This window comes from Heteronotia binoei, chromosome 4 (assembly GCF_032191835.1).
Source record: "Heteronotia binoei isolate CCM8104 ecotype False Entrance Well chromosome 4, APGP_CSIRO_Hbin_v1, whole genome shotgun sequence".
NCBI lineage: Eukaryota > Metazoa > Chordata > Lepidosauria > Squamata > Gekkonidae > Heteronotia > Heteronotia binoei.
The window spans coordinates 100,091,634-100,104,196 of NC_083226.1; the positions used below are offsets into that span (position 1 = coordinate 100,091,634).

At 41.7% G+C, this 12,563-nt stretch overlaps 1 protein-coding gene across 3 annotated transcripts in view; it reads left to right on the plus strand.

Moving 5' to 3' along the window:
* Positions 1 to 12,563, plus strand: part of SEMA6A (semaphorin 6A) — a 361,125-nt gene that overhangs the window by 20,633 nt on the left and 327,929 nt on the right. The window lies entirely within an intron of this gene.

Genomic DNA, 12,563 nt, shown 5'->3' on the forward strand with positions numbered 1-12,563 from the left:
GAAAGCGTGTCTTTGTGTGTGAAATTGGGCATTCTGGAGAATCAATCTGTGGGTCCCAGGAGCTTCAAGTGAGCTGTTTTTTGAGGTAGAGGCACCAAATTTTCAGCATAGCATCTGGTGCCTTTGCTAACCTCCTCCCAAGTTTTAAAAAGTTTGGACCAGGGGGTCCAATTCTATAAGCTTCAAAAGAAGGTACCCCTATCCTCCATTATTTCCAATGCATGGAAGGTATTAAAAGGAGTGCAGCCCCTTTAAATGCAATCGCCAGAACTCCCGTTGGAGTTCAGTCATGCTTGTCACACCCTTGCTCCACTTCCAAAGCCTCCTGGCTCCACCTCCAAAGTCCCCATATATTTCCTGAGTCAGACCTGTCAACCCTACTTCCAACTCCTTTTTATCTATTATTTGTTTGCTATTTATAGTAAATGTAAAGAGATTAATAATCTTAAATGAGGATTGTACCACTTAATGATGTTTGAACATACTGTTTGCAAGAATAAATATGAAGAAAACTGAAGTAACATGCTAAAAAATTTTTTTGCTCAGATGCACACTAGCTTAGTATCGGATCTATCACACATTTTGTGTTGTATTCTACAAAACAATAGCGGGCCAAAGTCTTGAAATCCACGTAATATAATTTGAAGAACAGCTATCTGAATTACACTACATTACATTACTGAATTTCATTACATTACAATGATATAAATGAAAGGTGATCTTATATCTTTAATAAAGAACTAGTGATATTCATCCTAGCACTAGTAGAATAATTTGTACTTTTTAATTATAAATATTAAGCGTTTGCCATTCAGGCTTATTGATCTTTAACCATCTTAATGAGAAATTGCCTAAATTAAACTGATCTAATATTCACTGTAATGTGTTCTAGGAAAGTGATGGTGTGACATAACTATAGAATTTTATACATCTAGCTATGAATGTCCTCTAATAAAGTCACACTATATTACTTCAGGCAAAGATTGAACTGAAGAGAGAAAATGTTTAGTACAGCAATAATAAGATATCCCTGTTAAATAGGGATGTAGGGAAAGGTTATGTACAGTGCCATCCTCAGCTGAGTCATACTTTTCTAAATCCACTGAAGCCCATGAGCTTAAAACATAAGAGCATAAGAGAAGCCATGTTGGATCAGGCCAATGGCCCATTGAGTCCAACACTCTGTGTCACACAGTGGCCAAAAAACCCCCCAAGTGCCATCAGGAGGTTTACAAGTGGGGCTAAAAGAGTCCAATTCTTGACCTGATGGTGGTAGTATGGTCCTTCCACCTGCCAGAGTCTTCTCTTCTGTCCCTGCATTTGTGTGAAAGGCAAAGGATTTGGAGTCCTGCATTTGTCATTGTGTTCTCTGTAGAATTCTTCATGGGAGTTGCATATAGGCAGGCCAACAATGAAAGGTTCCATTATCGTTCCATTATCTATAGCCGCCCTGAGCCTGCCTAGGCGGGGAGGGCGGGATACAAATAAAATTTTACTTTACTTTACTTACTTACTTGCTTACTTATCAATCAAAACATGAGATGCTTCCTATCAATGGTTTTCCCCTCCATTTGATCACTTGAGAAGGAACGAATGAACCCCAAAGTGAAACACTAGGCGAACTCCCACAAGAAAAACTCTCCTCCTGACTGTCCCACCAATCAAAGAAGCTTGTCTGGTAACCATACAAGAAAGGGCTTTTTTGGTGTCAGCCTCACAATAATAGAAAATAATTTCCCAAGGGAGGTGCACCTAACCCCTCATTGTCAATCTTCAAGAGGCAGGTTGAAGACCGTTGTATTTTGGACTAGGGTTGCTAGGTGCCTCCTGGCAACTGGCAGGGGATGGGGAGGATTTACCAGGAGCACCAGGGAGGCCTATCCAATGTACAGCAATATGTCCATGTCACTGCCACATGTCACTGGGCATGTTTAGCCTGGAGAGGAGGAAGCTGATAGGGGATATGATCACCATCTTCAAGTACTTGAAGGGCTGTCATATAGAGGATGGTGTGGAATTGTTTTCTGTGGTCCCAGAAGGTACGACCAGAACCAGTGGGTTGAAATTAAAAGAGTCTCTAGCTCAAATTAGGAAGAACTTTCTTAACTTTAGAGCAGTTCCTCAGTGGAAAAGGCTTCCTCAGGAGGTAGTGGGCTCTCCTTCCTGGAAGGTTTTTAAACAGAGGCTAGATGGCCATCTGACAGCAATAAAGATCCTGTGATTTTAGGGGGAGGTATTTGTGAATTTCCTGCATTGTGCAGGGGGCTGGACTAGATGACCCTGGAGGTCCCTTCCAACTCTATGATTCTGTGACCCAGAAGTGACATCATCACATCTGGGATGTCGAGAGCACCACTCTGGTATATGGGCAAAAACTCTATTAAATTTGGCTTCTACCATAGAGTTTTTGCCCAAATACCAGAACATTGCCCTTAACGTCCCAGATGTAATGACATCACTTCCAGGTCATGTAGGTAGTGACATAAATATGTCACTGCACGTCAGATGGATCTCCCTATTTTTAATGGTAAGTTCCCCCTTGGTGGCCTGCTGATCAGTGGCAGGGAGGTGGGGCCTGGCAGTGGGGGACACCCACCTCCACCAGGGGATCTGGTAACCCTATTTAGGACTGCATTATTTATTGGCAATCCTAATTGGAAATTGTGGTTTTTGATGTGTTTTTCTAATTGCTTTATTCATGTTGGTTTTTATTGTGTTTTATCATAGTTTTATTTATAATCATAGTTTTATTTATTTCTTGTGTTTTATCAGTTATATTTATAATTTATATTTATAATATATTTATATATTATTTATATTGAGTTCTTCAAGGAAGAAAGGTGTCTTATAAATGTTCCAAATAAATAAAATATAAAGATTGACAAGCCAATAGAAAAGGAAAATATGAGAAATCATTCCCCTGCACCTCTAAAACAAGACAAAAATGTATGCTGTTCTCAGTGTCAGTGGAGGAATTGTACTCTCTAGTCAGCGATGAACAGATCTATTAGTTTTCAACAGATATACACTTGTTTTTTTTGCAATCTAATTATACTTTTTTTAGGTACAAACAAGACTGGAATCATTAATTCCAGGGCTACTGTATATTCTGATACAGTTTGTGATGCAAGATCCTATGAACTATCCAGGGTATAGTAATAAAGACATGTACAATATCATGAAACGACAACTAATACAAAACAACCCAAATGTGAACAGTGTCAACAGGCCTTTTTTTTTTTAGCAGGAATTCCTTTGCATATTAGGCTACACCCCTCATGATGTAGCCAGTCCTCCAAGAGTTTACAATAGGCCCTGTAAGAAGAGCCCTGTAAGCTCTTGAAGGATTGGCTACATCAAGGGGGTGTAGCCTAATATGCAAAGGAATTCCTGCTACAAAAAAAGCCCTGGGTGTGAAACCGTTACCAAGCTACATGTCCATGCAGTGGATAATGATAATTCTGAGTCATCCCAGATTCTAAAGACTTGATAGACTCGTATTTCAGGTCAGAAATTTGTTCTGATCCATTACCAACAAAATAGTTGGAACCTATAACCAATTTCCTCAAGGGAAGATATAAAACACTACTCTGAACAATTATTTAGAAAGAAGAAGAAATTGGATTTATACCCCATGCTTTACTCAGAGTCTCAGCAGTTTACAAACTCCTTTCCCTTCCTCTCCCAACAAGGTAGGAGGGACTGAGAGAGCTGTTTCAAGAACTGTGACTGACCCAATGTCACTCAGCAAGTGCATGGCTTCTCCCAGATTAGAAGCCACATACAATCAGTACACCAGACTGGCCTTGGACATTATGCCTTGAACATTAATGTACCTTGTTCAGCATTAAAGGCTTTGAACTCTATGTTTAGAGTGATCCCTGCAGAATCCATCAGTAGGACACCCTTTCCTGTTCAAGGGCTTCTAGATAATGCTGTTATGGTTGAAACCAGCTTTGTTTCTGTCTTGTTTTGTTAAACTGAAGCAAAGTACAACATGGAATAGGAAGGATATTCCCTTTTATTTGTGTACTTCTCTGAAGATTCAGTAGTAATGTAGGACACATAGCACAGCAAACTTTCAAAACAGCAAAATTTCAAGTAATTATGAGGAGATATTAGCTCTTCCTTGGAAAACATATCTTTCCATTTCTTGATCTGACAGAGAAAAGAAAAAAATGCTAAGATTTTACAAACTGATTTGGTCAAATTCAGGCAAACATGTCATAGCTTATACAGTCAGAAATTTCATTATAGTTATTTTCCTGACATGGCTTGCCTGGCGTAGGTCGATGCCCCTACTTAATGAAAACAAGGTTAAAGTCAACTCACCCAAGAGATCCTTTATTAGATGTCACAGACCCCAGCTGGGTTTACCAAGAGTTAAACCTTACTCCAAACAGTGTAGAAGAAGAAGAAGATATTGGATTTATATCCCGCCCTCCACTCCGAAGAGTCTCAGAGCGGCTCACAATCTCCTTTACCTTCCTCCCCCACAACAGACACCCTGTGAGGTGGGTGGGGCTGGAGAGGGCTCTCACAGTGTAGATACCAGCCCCATCATTTTTCAGATCAAACTATGAGTGACATTATCATTAGGGCAGAAAAAGTTTCTAAAACTGAAAAGGGAAATAAGGATGGTGGAGGTAAAATGGAAAAGTATTACAAAACATTAATGGCAACTTTCTTTATTTCAAAAGGCTCCATTATCACGTTCCACAAAAATCTCAGTGGATTATTCCCCTTCTTGAAATATTGAACACCCACAAGAGTTAGTGGATAAAGTAAAACTATTCCTGTTAAAAGGTGCTATAGAACAACTACTTGCACAAGAGCTTCCAAAAGAATTTTATTCCAACCATTTTCTCACAGACAAAAAAAGTTTAGTAGGATAGAAAGACCTGTACTAGAGCTAAGGTTGTTAAATTAATTTAACACACACCCCCATTCAGAATAGTTCTATTAAATGACATGGTCAGATCCATTTCTCAATAAATTCAATATGCAGCGAATTTATTTTGTTTCATTATGGATATCTTCACTGCTAGCACACCATTCTGCCATCTGGGTTATCCATAGCCCCTCGGGGTTTTTTTTTTTTTAACAAAGTATATAGCCATAGTGATAGTCTGCTTGAAACTAAAGGGATACAACATGTTTTTATATCTAGACAACTGGTTTATTAACAGCTCCATCAAAACACTACAAGAACATGTCCACAAACCTCTTAAAGTAATCCAACATTTGGGCTTGCATATCACTTGGAAGATGTCCAAAATTACTCATGAGGCTCATTGTACAGATCAAATAAATCAGTGGCACTTGTTCCATTAAAGAAAGCACTCTTCACATAGATGTATTAGACTTGAAAGCTACCTTGGTCACCCTGCACTAGCAGGGAAATGGTCAAGCATCACAACTGCCATGTTTATGTTGGATCCAGTGATCTGTCAGCAGAAGGCACAGATGTCTGTGGCTCTTTCCTGCTCTCCATTGCCCAAGCAGTCTTTTCTGATTGTGGGAACGTTTATTTGAGGGGTCACAAAACTCACATGGATTCATAGCCATCCAGGATAGGAGGTTTGTGGGGATGCAGAAAGGGGTGAAATTACCCTCCCTGCTTTCTGTCAGTTGAGCTCTGCAGTCAGAAGAAGGGAGAGATTTTTGCCTTTTCCTCCTTTTTACTGCATCCCCCTGACCCATATGTCTATTGTTCTACAGTTTCTACAACCCTGGGAACAAACTTTATTGGAGCTGGGAGGGGTGGGGGAGTGGGAAATACTATTTATGTTAAATCTGGTCCTCTGCCTGAACAAGAAAGGAAGAACACTTCACTTTGTGCTGAGAAATAATACACATTTGAAATTGCTTCATCAGCCACAAGATCATAATTCAAGTCATACTGCAGGCCATAGAGAGCAGAAAAATTAAGCAGCTCTCCCACAGAAAGTCATGAATAGATGATGCTGGACAAATAGCTCCTTCAAATTTTTCAGACATAGGATTTCCTATGAGGCAGACCTCTTTGCAACTCAATTCAACACAAAGTGCCTGAAATTCTGCTCACTAACATTAACTAGATCCGTTATCCATAAAAGACTCCGTTACAATACCTGGAAATACCTGGAAGGTTTTATGTCTTCCCTCCCATTGTCCTTTTGTTAATCACAGTCTTGTACAAAACTGAACAAGACAATTGTTATAAATCTAGGCTTAGCACTCCAGTCAATATTCCATTCCCAGTTACTGTGCTTACTAAGTACAGATTTCTTCCACCAGGGCCCTCTGCTCGTCTCCAACATGAGGACAGTATATCTCACAGCATGGCACATAGAAGCTAGGAAACCTACTAGTGTAAGTGGAAATACTTTGTTTAGTAGGAAATAAGTTGTATAGTCACATTTTTTGAATACCTGTTATGTATTAAATATCCTAACTCCTACCTCTGTTCCTGTGCAATTCTAAACAGTTACACACTTCTACATCATAGATTTCAGTGGACTTAGAAGGGTATAACTCTAACCAATTCCACACTTAACACTTGCCTCCCTTCTGTGTGGGGCTCCTCATGGTGGCTCTTTTTCCCGGATTCTGCACTGACATCCAGTTTTCCCTCTAAGCTGAGTTAGTGTGAGCTAGCTTACAGATTTTTAGCCTCCAGCTCACACATTTTTGTCTTACCTCAGGAAGGATGACCCCAGAGCACTCTTAATTTATGGAGTAGCTCACAACTTTAATACCAGTAGCTCACAAAGTCGAATTTTGTTCACAAAACTCTGCAGCTTGAAGGGAACGCTGGAGCAGGGCTTTGTGTTCCCTGCTTGCTCCCTTCCAAGACCAGGACAAACAAAGGCTAATGTGGAATCAGTGTCTGTCTAGGATCGTACTGTTAATCTGTCGAGCAATTATTGGTAGTTTCAAAGAGCCCTTAGTGGGAAAATCTGTCTTTGCTCAGGAGGAATACAAAATATTTGTTAAAGGTCTAATAAATATCCTTCCAGACTTCAGTTTCCTCAATAGAACTTATCATTAGCTTTAGACAGATTAATGTCAAAACTTTCCAAACCTCTGGCTACATTCTCTTTTATGTTGCTTACAGCAAAACCAGCTTATGCATGTGGATTCAGTGTATGATTCATCTTTTAAAAAAAATAAATAAAAAGTAGTCTTAAGACCTGATTTAGACTTCCTGTGACAGTTCTGTGTTAACCAGATGTGAGGCACTTCCTGGATGGGTCTTGCTGAGCAGCCTTCCACCCTAGCATCATCTTGGTCCCTTGGAGCTTTGTTTGCTGGGCTTGCTCCTATGGTCTCTGTCTGCTTGTCCCTGACAGCTGGCCCCTTCCCTTGCCATCCAGGCCCCAGCTCTAGGGAGAGCAGTGGAGTGGGTGAGGTAAATATCCTCTCCTGTGGTCATGCCTGCACCTGAAGAGCCCAGCTGACTGGCAGCTCACTCATCACCGCTACGAAGTGTGGTACAGCAACTCTTGTGATTGCTGTAGGTCCATGCTGATTTAACTGGGGTTTAGATATCCTCAAGATCTTCTTCGTAGTCTCTGTGCTTCACACTCATGGAATAGAGTGCCTGCACCGATCCCTGAATCGGTACCTAAAAAGCCCGGGATTTTTTCGCGCTTGGCACCAACGGGCATGCGCAGGCGTCCCAGTGTGCATGCTCACCGGCGCCAGCGTGAGGATCCCGCCAGTTCCTTTCTGACCGCTGCACCGAGAGGATCTCCTTTCGTGTCCCCGGTCGGTAAAGTAATCTTAGGATTGCCTTTCTTGTTGTATATAGCCTGTTTGTTATTTTCTTAGTGTAGTTAGTTAGTTAGTTGTTAGATAGTTAGGGTTGTAAAAAAAAAATTGTTGGACTTGCCCTTCGGGGCCCAGTTTTCCCCCGTTTTTCCCCTCAGAGACTTCCCTGGGTGGGTTTTTTCCTTGGCGTCTATGGAAAGATGTTGGTTTTTTTGTTAAGAGGTGCCGCTCCTGTGGGAAGAAGATTCCCCCCACCCGACGGCCATTCCCTCTGTCTCCTTTGTTTGGGCAAGGGACATGGCGTGGATTCTTGCTCACACTGCCTGAGTTTTTCCAAACAAACTTGCAAGAATCGAACGGCGAGGCTTTCGGCTGTGTTGGTTGAGTAAGCACTTCGTCCTCAAAAGATGGCATCGGGCCTCTCAGTACTGATGGGAGAGACCGCGGCCCCGACGGTCACATCGGCCGATACATCACCGATCAGGACCGAGATGCCAGTCGAGTGCAGGCGTTCCACAAAGCGACCTTCTGAAGGGTCAGTGGACACCCCAGCTACGAACCGAAAAAGGTGAAATCGAAGGAGAAGCGGAAGAAGAGATCATCCCGCACTCCTTCCCCTTCTCATGATGCTTCGACATCGATGTCGACCGCTCCACCAAGGAAGATCTTGGCGTCCCCACATCGTAGCCCTTTGGTGTCGAGAGGCAGTGCTTCGCAGCAGTTGCGTCTATCGGCATTGGAGCAAGAGATTGACCTTACTCAGCGCTCCCATTCTTCAGGGTCAAGGCATCACAGTGAGAACGACTCTGTCTCGGAGGTGGAGGTGTCGGCACCGATGAAGCCGTTGGCACCGCTGGATCAGACGAGGTCAGAGAGAGCTGGAACCAACTACCGTAGCTTGCCACTTCCCACCGCTTCCACCGTGGGAGCAGCGCCAGTGGCCTCCCTACGCCTATCCATACCCACTGTACCAATGGTACCCCCCTCGTGAGTTTGCAGACTGGGACCAGCAATCCGAGGCATCCCATGCGTCGAGGCTTTCCCAGCACTCTAGGCGGCGTCCCTCGGCATTGATGTCCGTCCCGCCCGAAAGACGTAGCGTGGTGGTGGAGGAAGTCCAGCCTAGGTCATCGGTGTTGATCCGGTCACCCATCAGAGAGTCAATGCCGGTGCTCTCGGAACATTCTTTGAGGAGAGAATCTTAATTGTTGGACTCCGAGGTCGGTACCGATGATCCAGACAGGGCTTTGGAGCCTTTGCCAGTGTCTCATACCGCTGAGGATCTTCCCATTTCACCATCGGAGGATCTAAAGTCGTATGGGGACCTGGTGAAGAGGATGGCACTCTCCCTCTCTCTCCCGGTGACACAACCACAATCCCTTGTAGATGACACCGTATTCGACATCATGCAGCGGGATACGTCTACAGCAGTTGCCCAGCCTGTTATGAAGGTCATCTTACAGGTGGTGAAGGAGCCCTGGGAGAAGCCTGCTTCTTCACCTGTGTCATCAAGAAGGTTGGACCACATGTACCGTGTCCAAGAGGCCGATGCTGAATTTCTCTTCACACATCCAAAGCCCAATTCGGTGGTCGTATCCTCCTCGTCAAAGGCCCGCAAGAGTGGTGGTAATATGGTTTGACAAACTCTCCTTCGACTCAGCCACAGAGAGAGATGTACTTTATAAAGGACACAGGCAAACACAATTAAAGATATTATTTTAACTTAATATACAAACGTGCTTAAACTCTTGAAAAATTTTGTTTAGAACAGAAAGGTAGGGGAATAGTGGTATTTTGCAGTGCAATTTAAAAAATAAAACATCAAGGAAAAGCATAAGGATCATACAGCAGAAAACTAAAAAAAAAATGCTCTTAGCCTGGAAAAACATGAAATGGCAAGGCAAGGCTTTGCAAGCTCCCCCCCCTCCCCCAGTTTACTCATATTAGTAATGGCTCTCCAGTGTAATATCCCCTTTGGCTGTGGGTTCCCAAGTTAAAATACTAGGCATTAGTTCTCACTCCATTTGAAAAGAGACAACGCTGACTCAAGGCATCCACAGTTGATTTGCAACAACACAACTCCAGGAAGCTTCAGCTGGCCATAGGAATGCTGGGAAGTTAAACCTCACCATTGAAACAAAGTTACAAAGAAAATGTGGAGTGGATTTCCCATTCCAGTCTGCTCTGCCTATAGGCCTGAGTGGGAAACCCATTCCACATTTTCATTGCAGCTTCACTTCTGCTTTAGCCTCTGCAAAGAGAAGGCAGAAGGAGCTGGAATTGTCAGAAACCTCCGAGCTTTTTGCAGGGTGAGGGCAGGAGTGGGAAGAGGGAGAAGAGAGCCCCTTGGGCCTGATTGAAGCCATCCGGGGGCCAGTTTGACCGCACATTTGACACTGCTGTCCTATGAGAATAGGTCTCCATAGAGAATAATGGAGTGCCCAGCAGACATAAGAACATAAGAGAAGCCATGTTGGATCAGGCCAATGGCCCATCCAGTCCAACACGTTGTGTCACACAGTGGCCAAAAAAATTTATATACACACACACACACACACACACATACACACATATATATACACACTGTGGATAATAGCCACTGATGGACCTCTGCTCCATATTTTTATCTAACCCCCTCCTGAAGTTGTCTATGCTTGTAGCCGCCATCACCTCCTGTGGCAGTGAATTCCACATGTTAATCACCCTTTGGGTGAAGAAGTACCTCCTTTTATCCGTTCTAACTCGACTGCTCAGCAATTTCATCGAATGCCCACTCTCATTTCCCTCTCCCTCTCTTTCTAATGACTCTGAAGTGGGGGGAGGGCCTCCAAACTGGGGGATCCCCTTCCCCCACCTGGGGATTGGCAGCCCTAGTGCCAGGTGACTAAAATGTGCAGTACTAGGATCCAGTAAAGAAAATTGGCAACATTGTTGAAGACACTCTGACAAAGTTTGTCAAGAGAAGATTAATTATAAAATGTTTTTACTTCTATAATAATAAGACTGCATTCTCAGACACAAGCATATTACTTCATCTTTAGCAAGTGCTTCAAATTTGTAACTGCCATATATTTTTACAATAGATATTTTTATCTGTACTTGTGTCTTAAGTTGTCTTGTATAAGTGAAGTGCTGAAGGTGACATCACTTGTAAAAATATAAATAGCACCTATCTCATGAGATGTTAGTGCTAAAGAAATGGCATTACTTCAAGCTGACTCCTTTCTTGTGTGATATTTTACCAAATTTGATGTTGCTTTTGTAATGAGAGAGGTGGACAGTGTCCTAACTGTAATTGGTCTTAATTTTGCTACGTATTATATGCATTGATTTTAGTACATACAACATAATATATAGCATCATCATGAGTAGGTTTTGGACTGCAAAATGACATTTTACAAACTGCTTTACTGGAGTAGCAGAATACAAGATTAGTTACAAAGCCACCATTATTGGTGCAAAATTTGGTACTGAGATTACTTATGGTGGGGCCTGACCTTCTAAACAGCATTGGCCCTGATTTGGCTTTCTCTTCATTAGAGCTATCAGACACAGGAGATGGACAGGACCAGTATTTGACTCCGTATAATTCAGCTTTGTATATTCCTGCTAGGTCCCATCTTCTTTCTTCACTTTCAATTTTTGGTGAAGGAGTCACCTTAGCTGCTATGGAAATTAAGTTGAACATTCAGCTTTGAAACATGCTAGAGAGAAGAGGTTTGTAGCTTGGCCTGCATAATATAAAGGCTTCCGAATCGGGGTGTATTCTTATTCATCTAAAATCTACAGCTTCTGGAGTTTATCATTTCATGTCTCTGAATTTTTTTGGATTATAGATTTCTGTTAGCTGAAGAGCAGATTAAAATATCAAGTACAAAATATGTATGATATGAGAAAAGTATGGCTGGTCCCACTCAGAGTATCCCATAATATCTACACAAAGACATCTTGAAGTAGAAATCAAAGGTGTGTGGGGAGGGAGATCCCTGGTTTATAAAGATCATGTAGAAAGAAAATTAGAAGCAATATAATAAATTTTGCCACATTTCCATAAGTGAAGTTGTACTTGGAATATGATTTGAAGCGATATCAAAGACCTTTTTTGAAATGTATACATTAATAGCTGGAACTTTTCATTCAGAAGTTTGAATAATAGAATAAGTTAATTACATATGTACCATTATATGCTGTATATGTGCTGTTATAAATTTTTGAGACACTGTTTTGTTTTTCAGGTTACATAGCTGATTTTTTTTTCCTGCTGGACTCTTACTTAAGGACATACACATTTTATTTTTCTCCAATACAAAATTATACAGTATGCACATCTGTCCTGTATATGCAAAAGTACCTCCAGTCCTGTAAGATAGTGAGGCAAAATACTTGTTTAAGGTATGAGCCTTCTATAAAGCTGCCTTTTAAACCTACTTTTTTCATTTTCCCTTCCTTTCTCCAGGCTGCCCTCTTGTGACAATTGTACATATTGCAAATGTTCATGCAAGCCTATGGCTGCCAAAACAGTCGCAAGGAAATTATGCATAACATGATTATTTTAATCATGCAGCATTTTGTAACATAAAGATGCAGTTCTTATAAGCAATGTCAGAAGCTTTTACCATGTTTAACAAAATGTTAAATGTTTCCACATACAAAATACTCATGTTTCTCTTGTCTGTTAACATTCATTATGTTGCTGTTGGAATAATGCTAATACTGGTTTACATTTTTAATTCTTGTTTTTTGGTTCTCATGAAAGACTAAAATTTAAATTCCAATAAATTTTAAAATGCCTTCCCCTAAATAATAGG